Source organism: Rhinolophus ferrumequinum, chromosome 16, assembly GCF_004115265.2.
Source record: "Rhinolophus ferrumequinum isolate MPI-CBG mRhiFer1 chromosome 16, mRhiFer1_v1.p, whole genome shotgun sequence".
In the NCBI taxonomy this organism is placed as follows: Eukaryota; Metazoa; Chordata; class Mammalia; order Chiroptera; family Rhinolophidae; genus Rhinolophus; species Rhinolophus ferrumequinum.
This window is the reverse complement of record NC_046299.1, coordinates 34,890,286-34,911,031: the sequence shown is the minus strand read 5'-3', so window position 1 is coordinate 34,911,031 and position 20,746 is coordinate 34,890,286. Positions and strand designations below refer to the sequence as shown.

General features: G+C 37.1%; 1 protein-coding gene and 1 pseudogene across 2 annotated transcripts in view; both read right to left on the bottom strand.

The window, feature by feature from the left end:
* Positions 1-20,746, bottom strand: part of PRKG1 (protein kinase cGMP-dependent 1) — a 1,124,480-nt gene that overhangs the window by 265,153 nt on the left and 838,581 nt on the right. The window lies entirely within an intron of this gene.
* LOC117035921 (G protein pathway suppressor 2-like) lies at positions 16,044-17,024 on the bottom strand (annotated as a pseudogene).

The following is a 20,746-nucleotide window of genomic DNA, read 5'->3' as shown; positions in this document are numbered from 1 at the left end:
AACGAGTCAGGCAAAATATTATTGTTTCTAATATGAATGTCATAAGCTTCTATACTAGGAATGAGCACTTCACATATAATTAGAAGATCTTTTAAGAATTATAGATGCTTTTTACCCTTTCCTTTGATTCTTGCCTAAGTGTCTGTTTACACAAGCAAAAATATCTCTCTTTTGAAACTGTCATTAAAACATTTACATTTCTGTTTGTTTTTTTTTAAAAAAACAACAACAACAACACTATAATTCTAGCTTTACTAGAATTATAAATGGAAGAGCATATTAGATTAAAGATGTACGATATAAGAGAAGGGAGATTTCCACAAGTATTGCTGAGCCATTACTTAGAATTGAGTACTTTGCTCACACAGATCATTTCACTGAAATGATGTAGCTGCAAATCCAGTTATCCCTACTTTGAATTTGCCACTTGCTTTCAGAAAACAAAATTATCAGACATAGTTTTATGTGTCAGCATTTCTAACATCATTCATTTATGGTATAGCTATATACGGTATTAAAGAAATGCTATAAGCACTGAATTTAGAAACAAATGACTGTTCCTGGCCCCAAGGTCATTATCAACAGTGAAAAATAAATTAAAAAATTAAAGACCCAAAATACAATATAATAAATGCTATGACAGAGGTATGAACCAGTTGTTAAGACAACACAGAGAACGAGACATCTAACTTTCAACAAAGACAGTGCTGGACAAGAGGGCTCAGGTTTGTAAGAAGCAGACAGTGTCAAATAAACAAGACTTAAGTTTAGGGATTGAAAAATGTTAAGAACCAGTTTCAAGCTAGACTATATATAGCAATTCATTAAAATGGAAAAAGAAAGAAGAGGAGGTGTAAGGAAGACGATGAGTTTAGTCTTGAATAGGTTGAATTAGAGATGATTGGAATGTCAAATAGGCAATTAAACACAGGGATCTAGTTTTAGGAAAAATAAATGGACAACTGACATAGATTTTAGACATATTCACATATATTAGGTTGGTGCAAAAGTAATTGAGGTTTTTGCAATTATTTTAACCTTTTAAACTACAATTACTCTTGCACCGACCTAAACATATTAATGGGAACAAAATTACTTTAGGAAAGTTTAGTGAGTATTTTGCTGTGGTGAGTACCTATGCTGAAAGGAAGACTGGAGGACTCAAAGCTTATACAGAAGAAAGAAATAATAACCACGAACCTGGTCTAAACCTAGGAGAGTGTGAGGTAACAAAAGACAAAGCAAAGACTTAAAGGTAGGAGTGAATGGTAATAACAAATTGCCAAAAGAGAACAGATGATGCAGAATAAGGAGGAACAATTGGCTTTGGTAGCTAAGAAGTCTTTCATGACTGAGTGATATGTGAGCTTAGAAAAGTAGGAACAAAGGCCACGTTGTATCAAACGAAACAAAAAGGGTAAGTTATTCTCCTGTTCACCTATGGTCCAAGACGAAATCATTGCTATCTTTGAATCTAACCTACCCAAGCCCTCCAATTACTGGATTCCGATTATAAGAGTTTGGTCAATGTTTACTGAAATGAGTAATGCTTCCTCTCTCCTCCATAATTTCTCCTGTCTTTATTTAAACCATAAGAAGTGCCCACGTCCCAATACTTCTGTTTGTCGGTTAACAGAACCACAGGTTATTCTGAGTTTCTCCTCTGCATTTAAACCAGGTGTACAAGTGCCTCAATAACCATATACAAATCAAGTTAAATAATACCTAAGTTCAAATAATTCAAAATTTTAGCCATTCTCGAAGGTACAGTACCTGAAATCTCCCACTCCTGGAAGTAGAGGAGCTCTTTTCAGTCAACTTTTAAGGTGAGTAAAACAATCAAAGCCAAGATTTCCAGGAACCTAACTCACTCTACCACAGCCAAACTACACAATGAGCAGGAAGAGGCAGTTTTGGAGTAGCGCGTAAAGAAGCTTCCTATTTGCAGAAGCATCACCCAATTCCCATGGCCAATACCATCCATTCCCCTTAGGCTGAAGGCAGAGAAGAATGTTTTCTAAACTCCAAAGTCATAGACCTGATCCAAATCCTATCGGTTGGTTCTTCCTCCATCCTGGATGATTATCTTGTCACTTGATGCCTGATTAAAATCCATGTACTACAGAACTACTGAACTCTTTATTCAATTTCTCTATGAAAAAAATACATTGCTCAGACATAAGCAATTGTGAGTTTTTCGCCTTTGGGAAATACAGTATACCTTTGGGAATACAGTCTAATAATGCTGAAGCAATCAAAAGTGTTCCTTGTAGTTTGTCTTCCTCATGAGCAGTTGGGAAAGTTAATTTTGCCGAATTCCAGAGGTTACAGAGGAGGGAGGGTAGAAGAAATAAGGATAAACTTCTGTCTCTGCTATGGTGATCATGGAAACAGAGGTCAAAAGGAGCCCCTGTTAGCCTTGGTCCTTGAGACACCACAATGAGCAGAACCCCCATACTGGCATATATTGAACGTGTCACAGGAGTGTGGAACAAACTTAAGCTGCTGATATTTTAGGGTTGTTTGTTGCTGTACCATAACTTAATCTCTCTTAACTAATGCCAGGTGACTGGAGTTAGTCATCTTAACTAATATAAGGTAATTAATAAGTCGCATAGATTCCAAAAGTGTGAAGCTAAAATGTCAAAAAAAGTCATCCCAAGAAAAGACTTTTCAAAACACAAAACCTGAAGGGTGTTTAGAATTGTTTTCTTAACGCACATTGTGCTTTGGTTGACATAACCCAAATCTGAAATAGGAAAGAGAGAGAGAGAGAGAGAGAGAGAGAGAGAGAGAGAGAGAGAGAGAAAGAGAGAGCGCTTTTGCTCTTTTCCATGATTACTCTGCATTTCTTATCTGATTCATTGTTCTGATCTTGGGACCTGAGTGATTGCTTTCTAAATAATATCAGCAAAGCTTTTCTCTCTATTTCATTTTTTATGTGGTTCTATTCTTATACTTCGGGAAAGTGCATTTCTCAGTAGTTCCTTGGCTTCTTTAACTCGTGTGTGCATGTGTATGTATTGAGCAGATTGTATGTTACTCTTTCAAAAGAAATTTGTAATTCTTCATAACAGAAATCCAAATAGCATTCTTGAACATTTTTAAAGATGACATAACAACTTGGTATTAGCTATGTTTGTGTCACGTCATTACTGAAACTCCTGTTTAGAAATTATGATTCTGGAAATCTCTTTACTGCTATACTGAGCAATGTGAAATATTATTGTTATTATTGTTAAAGCAGATAAATATTAGTAAGCAGCTACAGTTTTATGCCAGATATAGTCTAATTATCTTATTTAATCTTCACAATAACCTTGTAACATCAGAATTATCATTATCTATTATAGAAAACATAAGGTACACCAAGGTGGTGTAATTTGTTCAATATCAATTGAATGTAAATAGTAGAACTAGGACTTAAACCCAGGCAGGCTGGTCCTGGAGTTTTAGTTGCAGCTTAGTTACACCTTGTGATTTTGTGTGCATCAGTTTCTTCACCTGAAAGAGGAATAATATGCGCCCTATCTATATCACAGCTTTTCTGGATGGCTCAATAACAGAATAATGATCAAAGTGTTTAAAAAAATAGGAGGTACTCATATTGAAATCCATACTGAAGATTTACAGGTAACCCCCTGTATAACACAGTTGTTAGTTTCCTAAAAATGCTGGGTTATGCGAATCCGTGTTATATGAGACAAAGAACTAGGACAAAAATGGGGGTTAGGTTCCAAAATTAAAAAAAAACAAACACATACTATTATATTTTTATAATTAAGAGAAATATCTTTATTAAAGCAATTTTCACCAAAAGTATAACATTAATATGAATTAAATGATGTTTTCTTCATCATTACTACTAAGCACCATTAACCAAGGGCATTTTCTTTTTGACACGATATCTTCATACTCTGAACTTAATATTCCACAAACAAAATGGATATAAAATTCTAATAAACTTTAAAATTCTGCAGTTAAATCTGATACGACATCCACGCTTGAATGAAAATTTTCAAATGGGATACATTTTGCTCTTAAAAGTTATTATGCTCCGTGTTGTTCAGGGATTTTTCTAATTCTCAAACTGCGTTAGAGTGAAACCATGTTCTAGGATGCCGTGTTGTATGAGGGTTTTCCCCAATTCTTGAACCATGTTAGAGCGAAACCATGTCATGGAGGTGCCGTTTTATATGGGGGTTGCCTGTATTTCCTTTGACTTGCACACTATTGATTTTTCTCAAAAAACAAAATATTTGATAAAATTTAAGAACTAGAATTGGGAGATTTTTACATAAACATCTGGATTTTTCAGCTCTTAAAAAAATCAGAATAGGTGCAACTGGAGCCTTTCATTTCTGCACGGAAAGAACTGGCCAGTGGAGAAGAGCAACTGCCTATCTGAGACTGGGCACGTGCTCTCCATTCTGCCGCAGTTCCTACCCTGCTGGCCTCAACCACTTACCCTCAGAGGTATCTGTCTCTGCTTCCTCTTTCAGTAACATCTGAAACACTGGATCAATGTAAGGAGGCACCGTGCTAGTCTAGGCATGTCACCTTACATTGTGCTTTGAAAACATGACCATCATCATGCTGGAACTATTACCCAAACCCTTTGGATGATATCTGTTGGTCTAGACTAGAACTTTAAAAACAGGAAAAGAAAAAAAAAAAAAAACGAATGAATGAACGAATAAATTAATAAATCAATCATGTTGCCCAATCGCAATTTGACAAGAATATCAACTGTTCCAGAAAAACACTTTAGAGACTGATTATGAAAAGGGTACTTTTTTTTTTTCTCTTTGCTTCTGAGACAACTCTCACCTGACCTCCTTTCCCAGTTCAAAGAAAGCATCATTGTCGAATTCCTTGGCAGCACTCAATGGAGGTACTTGAAAGCTTCTCATTAAAAAAAGAAATTTTAAAGTGATAGAAAAGTTCCTACAATTCAACCTTTCATAAGCAGCTAGTTTCCCCATCTTTAGAACTGCCCTGGCCATGTGCCCTGTTAGAGTCCCCACTGGGCTGGGCCTTGTTAAAGGGGCACAGCTAAGCCTCGAATCGATCCCTAGGAAAGCCTCGCCTCTGCCCACTAAGAGGTTAAGACATTATGGCATAAAAATGAAAGGTCAGACCTTGGGGGTACAGCAGACCTGGATCCAACTCCTCCACGTGTCACCTTCGTAACGGCTGTTTTGGGCCAAGCGTCTTTATCTATACAATACCCTTAATACCACTTACTTCATAGAGCTCTTTGAGGATTCAGTGAGTGAACCTAAATAAAGCCCTTGAAGTCTGACACACAATCAATATTTCATAAAAAGCAGCTATTGTTATTATTAAAGGATAATTATTTGGGTCAATGGTGAGCTATTTCCTCAAATGTTGTGATTTCATTGCTTTTGCAGACAGTATAGTACATTCTGGGTATTTTTAAAATCATAGAAACAGTTTCATTGAAATGATTTAAAGAACAGCATTATCCTCAATTGAAAAAAAAAAAAAAAACCAACTCAAGAAAGAGAAAGTGATGTTTAATATTTTAAATGAGAAAATTTCCAAGGTGACGCATGTAACACAATATTTATGAGAAAGAATGAATTATGTTCTACTGGCAAAAATTAGCCTTTCTAATGAGGAGCACTCAGGTTAAATTTTTACATTACTCAGCAGAGGAAACTACTTTTTACAGAGAAAAACTGAAAATAACACTGATTTTTCAAACATATCAACTATGTATGGTAGCAGTATTTTTCTTCTTTTTTAATACCAAGTTTGAAGATAGATCCATAGTAGATTATTTGGACTGAAAATTTTATGAAATGATCTCATAAATACGTAAATAAGAAAAATTCTAACAGTACCTTTCATGAATGTGAATTTTATTACTTGACTACCACTCTCCTTATGAGCATTTATGTATTATGGTTGATCACATAACAGAATGGAATGTGCACAATATATTCCTTGATTCTTTCTAAATCTCTACGTTGATGAACATTATGTTCTATTGAATTGACCTATCCTAATGCCACCGAAAATCTTTCCTTTCCTATAGGAAGAAATGTAAACACTTTTAATTGAGTTTCATTAGCTGATGTCAAGGAAACTGTACATGTTTAACAAATCAAATCACTTCCAGGGCCCCTCCCATCTCTATCACTTTACTTATTTTTATCCTATGACTTTCCTGTTATTGAGTCTATAGTAATTTGTATTCATCAGTTTTCAGGTAAGGACATTGTGTTATATAGGTTCAGTCCAAGACAATTAGTTCTGTGTCAGACAGATGTGCCGGAGACACGAAGAATGAATAGTCAATGAACTTCACAGAATGGAAACCTCCTTCACAGCCACCATACCCCTTTTGCACACAAATGTATGCTGATATTATGAAAGAATTAGAGAAAGACATCTGCAATAAGAGGAATAGCTAGCTCACTAAGGCTCACTGTTGCTACTAATTAGGGTAGGGGCTGGGAAAAGCGGAGGAAGGAACTCCAAGACACTGTTAAGTCTTGCCAAGGCTGGCAACTCAGTAATATTTCCATAACTATACGAAAACAACTTGTGGACAGCATTTTACCAAGTAAGGATATCTAAAAAAAGAGCAAAATTAAATTAAAACAATATTTGACTACTTTTCTAATAAAAAAAACTCATTTAAACATTAAACGATCTCATAATAGAAGACATTCTTTTAAATTAGATAAATTTCAGATCAGAAAAACTAACTGCATTGCTTTTTTCTTATGTCATCATAGATGCCTCATGAGCCAGCAGTAGTAAAAGCATTTGAAGCCACTTTGTGTATAACATTTTATAAACACATATAACCAATATTAAAAAGAAGGGATGCATTATCACTTCTGTACCAAAAATGAATTCCAACTTCATTGTAGAGAATTTGGGTAATCCAAAAATAAATTTAGGAAATGTACATAAATGTCAACCTAATGATGACCAAACACAAAAATCCTTCCCTTCATCACATCACTGCCTTCTCTTCCAGTCCCCCTGCTGCTGTGCTGCAGTAATCAAAATTCCCCACAACCCCTTCCTGCTCAAGCCAACTTTATTATAAGGAGCGCCACACCTAGACCAGCAGCTCCTACATACAGTCTGTTTTCATGGTGTTCTGTGGAATACTGACAGGTAAAAAGTGAAAATTACATGCCCCCAAAATTCCCTTGGATCAAGCTTGGGAAAAGAAACAAAATTCAAAAGATCTTGTTAGGTTTCAGTATTTTAGTATCCTCTGAGAGGAGACCACAGAATGGCTAATTATTTCTCATAAGCGTATTTTGTTTGGGAAATAATTTTACAGACTAATTTATTCTGTTTCTACACTTATATCAGAATTCGGATCTCAGCCAGGTAATGCTGGGAAACAGATTATATAAGTGGGGTGGAAACAGATCCTTTCTTTTCAATATATTAATATTTTCAGTTAGAAACAAATTAATGTAATGTTATGTCTGAGGGCTTTGCCTTATGGTTATTGATAAAGACCATTCTTGATGCATTGATAAATATTTAGCCATTGGTGAGTGAGTCACATTTGATTAATCAGAATTTAGATAAGTAAAATGGAAAGTTAATTAGTTTCAGTCTTCTCTCTTTCACCTTTTTGATGTATATACAATTACAGCTATGCTATTATTATTTTTATCTGTTTTTGAGTGTATTTATCACTGAGTTTGGCATGCACAGTTTAATTATTTTCCTTGAATGTCAAATTAAAGCAATTGAACAATGGATGAGGCTGGACAATACTCCCTCTCTGCCATTTCAAAATAATAGACCAAGTAAGTTAATAGTGAAGTATATATTTTAGACCACTGCATACACTTGTGCAGGCTGTGTCTAACAGATATACCATTTGAAAAATGTTACGACCATTTTGCTACTGACTGTCTCTTATTCCGGGTCAGTAGTAATGATGCTGGAGGTATCTCTGAGTGTTGTCAAACAGTGATATTAGCTGTTTGCAAATTCAGTGGGGGAATCATGTTGGAGAGGTCACAGTCCACAATGTGTAACCTAAAATGCTTTGGAACAAATCTGAGGACCCTTTAAATTAGTTAAAAAGCAGAATGAAAGCAGGGGTCCCATTCCAGAATTCTTCCAGCTGGTGATTCCAAATCACCAACACATTAAACACCCATAATGTCCTCCTTCTCTTAATAGCTACTTTGCTTTTACAAATAGCTTCTTTTCTAGAGCAGGGGATGGTAATTAGGATTTCGTGGTTTGTTACAGCCAGCATTCGCATCATGGCTTTCTGTGTTGAGGATTAATAACAGTAGCCATAATGATGACAGAAAATGATAAAAATTCTAATTACAGATATTCATCTTCAGATGGTGAACAACTATTAAAATTTCTCTTTAGAAGTGAGAGTTCAGTCACATATCTTTTTTTGCCAAATATGGAAAGCTTCCATGCTAATTTGGAAGGAAGATGACAAATTCAAATGTCAGCAGAGTGCACCATGATTGTTCTTTATTAACTTTTTTTCTCCTCCACCTTCAGCTTTCTGACCCTTACCCTTTTTAAGAAGCTGACACTGAAAGCGATGATAGGAGACCCAGAATGCTTCCTGATTTCCAGTTAAAACAACTCTGTCCAGTTCAATAAGGGAAGTTTCTCATCTATTTGCACTGGAAGAATAACATCTATTTCAGGACCTTGTATGCTTAGAAAGCCACTGTCTAACAGTAGTTGTCTTAAGACACATGACATAACGAACAGAAAGGAATCCAGAAAATTGGGGTCTTGTCCATCACATCGAAATCAGATGCAAATACCTTTAACACATGTCTTAACTTCTTGACAAGTAAGTCCACTGTTTCATCTATGAAATGAAGAAGTTGGAATTGGTCAGTCTTCCCTCAATTCTTCAGACCATGTACATCACCCAGGATGTTGTAGGGGCAATGGATTGTGACAGTGCTTTCCAAACTCAGTATCAGAACTTCCAGGTCAGAGAATATACAATCAGATCAGGGTTAAACGTGAGGAATTATTTCTAGGACCCTGAACAGCAGGAGGCCAGAGAGTGTTCAGGACTACCTAGGACCACCTGGGAACACCTGCTTCCTACCACGTAAGGATGGAACTTGGCTGATCCTTTATTTTCTTCACAAACCAGGAGAATACGATACCTGTCAACATTCCCTTAAATCAGGGCTTGTGAAACTTTTTCTGTAAAAGCCCACATGGTGAATATTTCAGGTTTTTGGGCTATGGGGTCCTGGGTTGTGACTATTTAGCTCTTCTTGCAGCACAAAAACAATCTCAGACAATAAGCAAAGAAATGAGTGTGGCTGGCCTCCAGTAAAACTTAAATTTGAATTTTATATAATTTTCACATGGCGTGAAGTGTTATCCATCTTATTTTTATTTTTTCAACTATTTAAAAATACAAAAAGTTAGTCTTAGTTCACAGGCCATTCAATATTAGGTAGCAGGCAGTTTGCTGATCCCTGCCTTAAATGGAAATGACAACATTTTAAGGGAACATCTGCTCGTATGATAATAGAAGCCAGATAGTAAAAGGAGAGGAACAGGACCAAGTGTGACTTTTTTCACTCCTAGCAGGTTCCCACTTGTCTCAAGTGTCACCAGCAGCTGTGTATCTGTTGGAGGAGAAGGCATCGGAAGGGCTGCAGAGATAGACCGCGTCCGTTGCTGCTGGGGTTAGCCACCCCACTTCCACGAGGTGCTGTTTCCTTAATTAAATGAATTGGGATTCTAGGGCACGTGAATGAATGTATATGTGTGTGCACATGTGCATGGGTGTGTGTGCGAATGTGCGTGTCTGCATGTGTATGTATGTATGTGTGTTGTCTTTGCTGCCAATCTGTAACCTGACCATCAATGGTACAGTTGCTTTTTAAAATTCAGGTTTCAGGCTCCTCCCCTAGATATATTTCAGTAGTTTTGAGGTGGTGTCCAGAAATCTGTATTTTAAGCAAGTTCCCCAAGTGACTCATATGATTTAGTCTATTTAGGAAACTCATACTGGAAATCAAGGGCTGGCACAGATTGAAAGTTCATGGTACAGTTAGAGTCTGACCTTCTCTAGGGCTGCTAGAGTGGCTCTTTCTATATTATACATAGAAAATGAGTTTTCTAAACGGATACCATCAGGTAGAAGTACATATCAATCTTAACACTAAAAAGTGAGGCGAGATTGTTGACCTTGAGGTCCTGAGAGCAAGCAAAGCTTCTAGAAGTGACACACATAAAGGAAAAAAAATAAGTAAAACACCAGCTATGCTAGGCAAGAAACGTTCAGGGAAAATAGGCCCTAAGCAATTAGTCTATGGTGAACTGATATGACCACAAGCAGGCAGGACAGAAAGATGGTTTTGCTGGTGCTTTGCAAACACTGTAGCAATTCTGAACCAATGGGAAACTCAGCAGCACACAGAGCAAGTAAACCCACAGTAATCAGGCATGAGGAGGCTCGATCTGAGCAAACAGGTTGGGCAGGCGACACATCTATGACAGCTTTGTTCTAAACAGTAGCGACAGCTGTGAACCAAAGGGCAGCCTTTCTTGGAATAAACTGTTCAGCAGCATTTCTCGGCACAAATAGCAATACCCATCATAAGCATCATCTTTGAATACAAAAGACGAAGCTGGCTGTATCGATTCTGCTATGGGTCAAACACCCAAAGAGTCTATTATCCCCCTCATTACCTTTTCTATTCCCAAACTGACACTCCTCTGAGCTTAATTTCTGCTATTTTCCTTCATGTCCTCACTGTTCCCTCTTGTCACAAGTTCTCTTGGACCAGCTTTCAGTTCGGATTTGCTCTTCATGCCAGTGTCACCCTGTAATTCTGATTGCTGCAGACTTCTGACCACAGTAAATTCCTTCCCTAAACCTTTTCTTTTGTACAGAAATACTTTTCTAATATGCTCAGAGAGATGTACTGACTTTCGTGTTCTAAATTATTAGAACATTTTTTATGGAATGGATAATAAATAATAGTAATAGCTAACAATATATCCTTACTTTGTGCTAAGTGCTTTATATGGATATTACCTTTAATACGAAAAAACAGTGGTCTCCAGTCTAACATGTAAAGAGCTTGGAGATCATCACTCTCATCACCACAAGAAAAAAGCTGAACTAAAAATCAGTAACTTTTCTTAGAGCCATCAAAAAACTGAGGCCATGGGACAAACAGCTGCCCTGAAAACTGGAGACACATGGGGACACAGAGATTCATAAGCCACCTCCAAGGAGCAGAAGCCCCCAGGTACAGCCGGTATAGACAGGTTCTCACTCTGAAGATAGAAAAACCCCCTGTGCTTCTCTCAGGAAAAGAGGAAAAGGAATCATTTTTATTTAAATATAATCAGAGCTCTCTGTTCTCTTTAACAAGGCCTGGACGCAAGGGAAACTATTTTACTAGAGCCTAAAAGATTATCCAACGTCGGTGAAGAAAATATTCAACTCCAGCTCTCTCTAGCGTGATATAGGGGAAGGGAAATACCTAACTCATGTCTTAAAAGACAGACACCTAATAATAGGTCTATAAAATAAATCCCCTTCCCTTCACACCGTATCACCTGTGATAACTAATTTTATCTGTCAACGTGACTGGATCACAGGATGCCCAGATATGGGCTAAACATTATTTCTGGGTGTGTCTTGATGGTGTTTCTGGATGAAATTTGCATTTGAATCAGTGGATACAGTATTGCAGTTTGTCTTCCCCAATGTGGAGGGGGTGGGAGCGGGAGGAGGAGGCATCATCTAACCGGTTAAGGGCTTGAACAGAACAAAGCGGTGGAGGGAAAAGTATTTGGCCCCTCTTGTCTTATTGCTTAAACCAGGACATCAATCTTCTCCTGTTCTCAGCACTCCTGGTTCTGAGGCCTCGAGACCAAAACTGAAATCTATACCATGCCCCCGGACCCCCATCCTCAGGTCTTTGTATTTAGCCTGAATTACACCACCAGCTTTCCTGTATCTCCGTCTTACAGACAGCAGGTTGTGGGACATCTCAGGGTCCATAACTGCATGAGCCAATTCCATATGCATATATAGTGCTCCTGGATACTAATGGGATTACAGTTAAAAGACTGCAAGTCTCAGAACCTATTTAAGAAGGAGTTTCCCGGACAACACAAAGACAACAGAATAGAAGAAAACAAAGACACCAGAGGGCATTTTAGCTTTTTATACCACAGCTACAGGAAGTAAAGCCTGACTTTTACCCAGATAAACATAAAACCTCCCACTAAACTCTTATCTATCTCAGTTCCTTTTATTCAATACATCATATCTGGCTTTCATAAAAAAAAATCACAAGGCATACTAAAAGATAAAAAGCACAATTTGAAGAGACAAAGTGAGCCTCAGAAACAAACCCATATATGACAGAAACTTTGGAATTATCAGACAGGGAATTTAAAATAACAATGAATAATACGGTAAGAGTTCTAAATGGAAAAAGTGGACAACATACAATAACATGGGTAACGTGAACAGAGAGAAGAAAACTCCAAGAAAGAATCAAAAGGCAATACTAGAAAACATGTCAATGGAAACTTTCAAAATTGAAATATGAAGAGAAAAAAGAATGAAAAAATAGAATATCCAAGAACCAAAGGACAATTACAAAAGTTGTAAGATGTGTAATGTGACTACTAGAGAAGAGAGAAAGGAATACAAGAAATGTTTGAAGTAAAAATGGCTGAGAACTTTTCAAAATTAATGGTAGACACAACTACAGATCCAGGAACCTCAAAGAATATCAAGTAGAATAAATACCAAAGTAGGAATGTCACATTCAAATGACTGTAAAACAAAGACAAAAACTTCAAAGAAGGCAGAGGAGTAAACATACTTTATCTAAAGAGGAATAGGGATAAGAATTACATTGAACTTCTCTTCAGAAATCGAAGAAGAAGGAGAAGGAGAAGGAGAAGGAGAAGGAGAAGGAAAAGAAGAAGAGAAAGAAATGAGTGAAATATTTAAAATGTTGAAAGAAAAAAAAACAAAGCAAACACCATCCTAGGATTCTGTATACGGTGAAATGAAAATATCCTTCAAAATGAAGGAGAAATAAAGAATTTCTCTGTCAAAAAAAATAATTAATTCATTCATTAATTAATAATAAAAGACTTGTCACCAGCAGACCTGCCTTGTCAGAAATCTTAAAAGACGTTCTTCAGTGAAAAGGAAAATAGCACAGGCCAGAAACTCATATCCACACAAAGAAAAGAAGTGTTAGAGAAGGAATAATGAAGGTAAACTATTTTTTCTGATGCTTAATTGATCTAACAGATAATAGTTGGTTCAAAATAATAATAGATACAATGTATAAATTATACCTTATGAATAAGTGAAGTGAATGACAGCTGGATAAGAGGAGGGAATACTGTTACAAGGTACTTGTACTACTGGTGAAGTGATACAGTGCTACTTGAAAGAGGACTTGGATTAGTTGCAAATGTATATTGCAAACTCAAGGGCAACCACTAAAAATCATTTAAAAATATATGTAGTTCGTATGCTAAGAATGCAGAGTAAACAAAATCTTATAGAATGTACAATTAAAATCAGAGTGAACGGAGGGAGGAAAGAAGGGGGAAAAGGGAAGGAAGAAAATAAGAGAAGAAAAGAAACAGGAAAAACCAAAGTCAATGACTAGAAAACATTTACATATCTGATAGATAGTAATTCAAATATATCAATAATTACTTTAAATGTGAATGGTCTATGCCAATTAAAAGACAAAGACTTTTAATCTATTGGAGTAGATTAAAAAAAAAAAACAACTACAAGTTTTGTACAAGAAATCTACTTCAAATATAAAGACACAAATATATTAAAAGTTAAGCAATGGAAACTGACATACCTTGCTAACATTAATCAAAAGAAAGCTGAAGTAGCTATATTAATTTCAGATAAATTGGACTTCAGATCAAGGAAAATTATAAAGAAAAAAGAGGGGCATTACATAATGACAAAAGCATCAATTCTCCATAAAGACCTAATGATCCTTAATGTGTATGTTCCTAATAATCAAGTGTCAAAATACATGAAGCAAAAACTGATAGAACTCCAAGGAGAGAGAAATCTACTGTCATAATTGGAAACTTCAATATCCCTGCATTAGTAATTGACAGATCCAGCAGTCAGAAATTCAGTGAGGGTATAGTTGACTTCAGAGCACCATCAATCAACTGGATCAACATTTTTAATAATTCATCTAATAACAATACAATATATATATTTTTTTCTCAAGCTCACATTAAACATTCACTAAGATAGACAACCTTCTGGGCCATAAACACACCTTAACAAATTCAAAAGAATAGAAATCATGCTGCATATGTGCTCAGGCTGCAGAGGAATTAAACTAGAAATCAATAACTGGAAGATAGCCAAAAAATCCAAAATATGTGGACATTAAACAACACATTTCAAAATAATACATGGCTCAAAGAAGAAGTCTCAAGCAAAATAAAAACTATTTTGGTGAAAATGAAATACAGCCTCCATCCTGGGATGCAGCAGAAGCAGTGCTAGAGGGAAATTTATAGCATTTAATGTATATATTAGAAAAAAAAGTTCTAAAAATCAATAATCTAAGTGTATACTTTAGGAAACTAAAAAAAGAAGAACACATTAAATATAATATAAGCAGAAGAAAAGAAATAAGAATTAGAGCAAAAATCAATAAAATTGAAAATAGGAAATCAATAGAGAAAAATCAATGAAACAAAAAGCTGATTTTCCACAAAGTTCAATAAAACCCAGCACAGCCTCTAGCTAGGCTAAGTAACCTAAATAAATAAATAAATAAATAAATAAATAAATAAATAAATAAATAAATAAAAGACACAAATTATTGATATCAGAAATGAAAAAGGAAACATAACTATAGATCCCAGAGACATTAAAGAGAGTATAAAGAAATATGAATAACTCTATGCTCACAAATTCAGTAACCTACATGAAATGGACTAATTTTTGAAAGACAGTCTTCCAAAACTCACACAAGAAGAAATGAACAATCTAAATAGGCCTATATCTAATAAAGAAACTAAATCAATAATTGATAACTTTCCAAAACAAAAAGTACTAGGCTCAGATGGGGTCAGTGGTACAGTCTACCAAATATTTAATGATGCAATAATGCCAATTCTATACAATCTGATCCATAAAATAGAAACAGATGGAGCACTTCTCAAGTCCCTTTATGAGGCAAACATTACCCTAATATCAAAACTAGACAAAAAATTTATGGAAAAGGGAAACTACCAACTAATATCTCACATACAAAAGCCTTCAACCAAACGTTAACAAATTGAATCAAGCAATGTGTATTGAAAAATTATATACTATGACCTAGTGAAATGTATCCCCGTTTCAAGGCTTGTTCAATGTTCAGAAATCAACTATTATAATCTATCATATCAGCAGGCTAAAGAAGACAATAACATGATCATATCAATAGATACAGGAAAAGTATTTTACAAAATACAACAGCCATGATATGGCTGGAAGTCCTAGATAATGCATTAAGACAGGGTAATAAAAAAGTATACAAATGTGGAAGGAAAAAAAAAAACCTTTATTCACAAAGTACGTGACTGTCTATGTGGAAAATTCAAAAGAATTGAAAAAAGCTTCTAGGGTTAATAAGGAAAAATGTGTTAAAAAATGAAGAGTCTTATGATATAGATACTAGTAAATTTTTCAGAAGAGAAAACTGGGACTTCGGGAAGTCAAGTAACTTTTTCAAAGTCACATAGCTAGTGCATTGTGGAACCAAGATTAAAGAGTTGCCAAGACTCAAAATCAGACATTATAATAATATAGAGATACAAAAATAGATATATAAATGTATGTGTGCATACACACATATATATGTACATATAAGTGCTTTTTTTTTTTTTTCTCCCCAGTGGCAGCTAGACTTTATTAACCTGGCATTGGGACACACTGGGAACCCTCACTCATAGCAGGGGTTGGGAGTGAGCTGGAAAATATAATCTGATGTTCACTTGTGGTAGTATGACCAGTTCTGACTGTGCTGGATGAAGGGAAGTGCAGGCACAGTTTGGTTTGTAGCTGTAAAGTCTGACTTTCCAACTGGTTGCATCAGTACAGGGAGCTAGGGAAAGGCCAGGAGTCCAGGGGCTAGATGCAGACCTTGGGGGTGCATGGGGCAATGGGGAATGAGTCAGAGAAGCCAGTCTGCTGGCTAGCATGGTCCATCTGCTTTTGCAAAGACAGGGCACTGCCAGGCTAGAGGAACCCTGTCTGGGTGGGCTGAAAGTGGCAGTGCCCTGCATAGGGCTGTGACTATGGTTGGGACAGGTACTGAACTGCAGGAAACACAGAAGGCATCTGAGCTGTTGACTAGGACTACAGGCTGGCTATGTCTGCCTACAGAGAGGTGGAGGCCCGTAGGTGCCACCTGAGCTGCCTCAGCATTGCCAGTTCTCTGGGGTCCCTGCGAAAGCAGCTACTGAGCCCACATAGCACAAGTCCTAAGCACTTGAGGTCCAAACATCTGCTTGGCTTTGTCAGCTGCCATGTTGGTGCTTGGGCAACTATGTCCTCCATGGTCCCACTACGTGATTAGGAGGTAAGTTTCTGTGTGAACTGAATGGTCAGGCTCTGCTGATATGCAGCAGATGTCACAGTGGTCAGGTCACTCGGCTCCCTTTACCTCCCTTTTTCTTCCTCCTGTAAAACTTTTTGTGAGCTGCAGGAAAAGCCGGGTCTTCTTTTCCTACAGGACCAAAAGCTTCAAGCTTCTCCTGCTACTCTAGCATTTGTTCCTTGGTTTCCTCTAGTGATATTCTCTCTTCTGTATCCTTTTGCTTCCTTCTCTCTTGCTCTTTTTTCATCTGTTCTATCATCTTGTCCATCTCTTCTTCTTCCTGCCACATGCACTCCTGCTCCATTATGAAGTGCCAGCACAGCACCGTGGCCATGGCATTGTAAGTTGGGGCCACTCCAGCAGTGCAGGCATAATATTTTTGGGGGCACTCGGGAGATGGGCACCTGGCTCTATCACTGACTGACAGACCTTGGACCAGGCCCACGTTCTCTTCACTGTCTCCATGTCTTAGCTGCTGTGTCACATCCAAAAACGGGACCAAACTTAGATAGTTTAAATAGATGATAGGTAGATACATACATACATACATACATACATACATACATACATACATACATAGAGTCACTATCTGGATTCTATAGGTAGGAACTAAATAAAGAGAGAGAAGACCTGTGCACCATAAAGCTGTTGATTGGGAGACAAAGATAAGCACTAAACTACCAGTGGAGGAAACTGGGAAGATGGCTGTTACAGGCATTTATCTCTTTGTTGAGACTAGTCGTCGACAACAGTTCAGCTCTCTGCCTGGGGAAGTTATACTGGAAAGTGACAATCCTTTCTTTATAATAGTTTTCTTTAGAGTATCCATCCAAAGTTGTGGCCTTTGTTATATCTCCCTGGGATGGATAATGGAGAGGAAGGAGGCGTTTGAAGAAATGTAAGTCTTGTTCCTTTCCCATGATCTTCCAGCCATTGGCTCCCACACCTCTGTCTTCCACCTTGATTTGGGATCCTTGGAGATTCCCTATCAGCAGCCTCTGTAATATAGCACCAGGGAGTAGTCATGGACTCTTACATTTCAGAACGCATGCCCCCTATTCTGACACACCTGCATTCCGTTTAGGTGATAGCAGCCAAATGTGAAACCAAACAGTTGTGTTTCATTCACTGAGTTACTCATGCCACACATATCTATTGAAAACCTACTTAGACTATGCATTCAACAAATTTTTCTGTTGTTGCTTTTGGCTGTGTTATTCATAATCGCTAAAAACTGGAAGCAACCAAGATGTACTTCAATAAATAAATGGATAAACATCTGTGGTACCCATACAATGGATCATTGTTCAGTGATAAAAAGAAATGAGTGATCAAGCCACAAAAAGACACAGAGGGATCTTAAATGCATATTGCTAAATGAAAGAAGCCAATTTGAAAAAGCTACATACTATATGATTCCAACTATATAACATCCTGGAAAAGGCAAAAGTAAAAAGATCAATGGTCGCCTGGGGCTCTGAAAGAGGGAGAGACAGATGAATAAATAGGTGAAGCAGGGGGTTTTTAGGGCAGTGAAACTCTTCCGTATGATACTATAATGATGGATACATGCTAATATGCATTTATCAAAGCCCATAGACTTGAACAACACAAAGAGTAAATACTAATGTGAAATATGGACTTTTAATTAATAATAATACAAATATTGGTTATATAGCAAGTGTCAGACATAATTCTAATGCAAATCCTTAGTATGGTGGAAACTGCGATAGAAGCTGAGACACATCCTCCCCTTAAGGGACTTACAGAAAATTGGAAAACAGGCAACACAGGAGCAAGAATATGGCTTTGAAGTACAAACTGTACAAAGGAATTAAGGGAACAAACAAGAAGATATAAAGCAGAGTTAGTCAGGGTAAGCTTCTTAAAATAAATAAATAAATAAGACTTGGTCTCTAAAACATGTTTGGAAGAGGAAAGAGGAGTCAGGGGTAGCCCACTGCTCTCATGCCCGCAATAATTAATGAGTCCTGCAAATGTAAACTCATTTTCACAACATCACACAAAGCAAAGAGAACCAGCAGAATAATGTGACACTGAAAGCCTATTTACAAGAAAAACCATGTTACCTTTATTAAAATAATAAATAATAATTAATTTTTAGATGGAAGCAACAAAAGAGAGTGGTAGCTCTTCCCAGAGAGCTAAGAGAAGCTCACCTATAGCATCTCATAATAATTAAGGGAACACACAGGATGTGAGACACCCAGAGACCTCTCTCATGCAGCGGCAATCTCACGAAAGCCTGGGCCAGTCACAGTTCCCTCATTATTATTGACTGACACGTGACGACTGTTCATGCCTGAAACACTGCCTGCCTTGCTTTAGAGCCTTATCTACCAGGAAACAGCCTTGCAGCCACAGCGCTAAGAAAGGGCATGATTACTTCTCTGCAAGCAGGTGTGAGGTTGCCTTGCTGCAGATTTCCAGGGGGACACGGAGCCAAAGGTCATGGAAGGCCTGGAACTGAATGCGGCATTAGCCCCTGCTCTGAGCTGTTCTGACAACCTATCACAGACAAGCTTTGTATGTTGTGACTAAAACTGAAAGACCAACTGGTTTGCTTATCTTAATGTCTTACTCGTATGTTGTAAGAACAAGTAAGCTTCTATTCTTAATTGATTTCTGTCTTCGGTGCCTGTTGTATAAAAGCCCCTGAACTAGATTTTTTTGGCGGCTACAAAGATGCCTCAGATTACAAAAAAAAAAAAAAAAAAAAAAAAAAAAACGTTGAAAATCTTCGTTCATGCTTTCTTTTCACCAGAGAATTTTGTCTAGTTCACACAGGGCGTTTACCACTGTGCTCTGTAAGAGGAATTCGGGACTAATCATAATGGGCTCCAACACCATCAAATGGCATTTTGCAAAGGGGATCCCACACATAGGCTGAAGGCAGGCCACTAATTTATAGTTTTGTGCACATTCACTGTTTCCAAACCCCATAAATGACAGCAAGTCACAAGGACCACGCAGGTTTACAAATTCTTATGTAGCAACCATTTCAAGCACTTTCTATGAATGGTTTCTAGAAAGCCAATTTACTACAGATTGGTTTCCTATTTGCAGAGCACATACATTTTAATGAATTACAGGCAGCATGGAGCAAAGCATACATATTCTGGTGATAAAATGACTAGAAATGCCTTGTTTAGGAGCTTGTAGGTAGCATAAAATGGATTCCTGCCATAACAAATTAAAAATGCTGACTGGGAAAAATCTCCCAGGGGGGGAAAAAAAAACAAGTAAACATTTTCAAAAGGAGATGCCTAATTGGAAGAAAGAGTGGGGGTGGGGGAAATATTTTGTTTTGTTTTTCATTCATTCCTCAAATTTTTATGATGCAATAATTCATAGTAATGAAAGGTGCTGTTTCCACTGTCAGACGAGGTGGGATAAAATACCTTCCTGAGCCTCAGGTCCCCCCAGCTGTAAATTGGGAAGAGTAAAAGTAATAGTATTTATCTTGGATGGTACTAAACACACGCTCTTAGAATGACACAGAGTTAGTATTAATAAGTATTATTGTTGATTTTTCTCAACTGCTTACAGGTACCCAGTGGGCAGGGGATACCGGTATAGTTCTTCACTCTAAGGAACCTAACAATCTAAAGAGGTAAATCTTCACTAAGTTAGAGACATTTAAAGCAATGAACAAGCACTTATTCATTGACAAGCACTTATTCATTGATAACTAAATTGATCTAGGAGATATAGGAGAAGGAATTCCCTATAGGGGAAGATGCAAAAATGATTGAGGCTGACAACTAGAAAGGTCTAAGCCGAGAATATAATGACACAGAATCTAAGAGTTAGGCTGACGTCAAATAGTCAGTATTATTCAAGCACCAAATCAACACGTAAGTATTCACAACATCCTAACTAAATATCTTCTACACTGCAGCTTTTAAAATATGCATCATTTCTGTTAATACTTAACATTTTGTACTATGTTTTGCCATCCATGATATTTGCATGGCTGTCAACTCAAAGTCAGAGGTAACTTACCTAAGCACCCTGGCTAATGTAGTCCACCTGTCCCTGGTACTCTTTACCATATAACCCTATTTTATTTT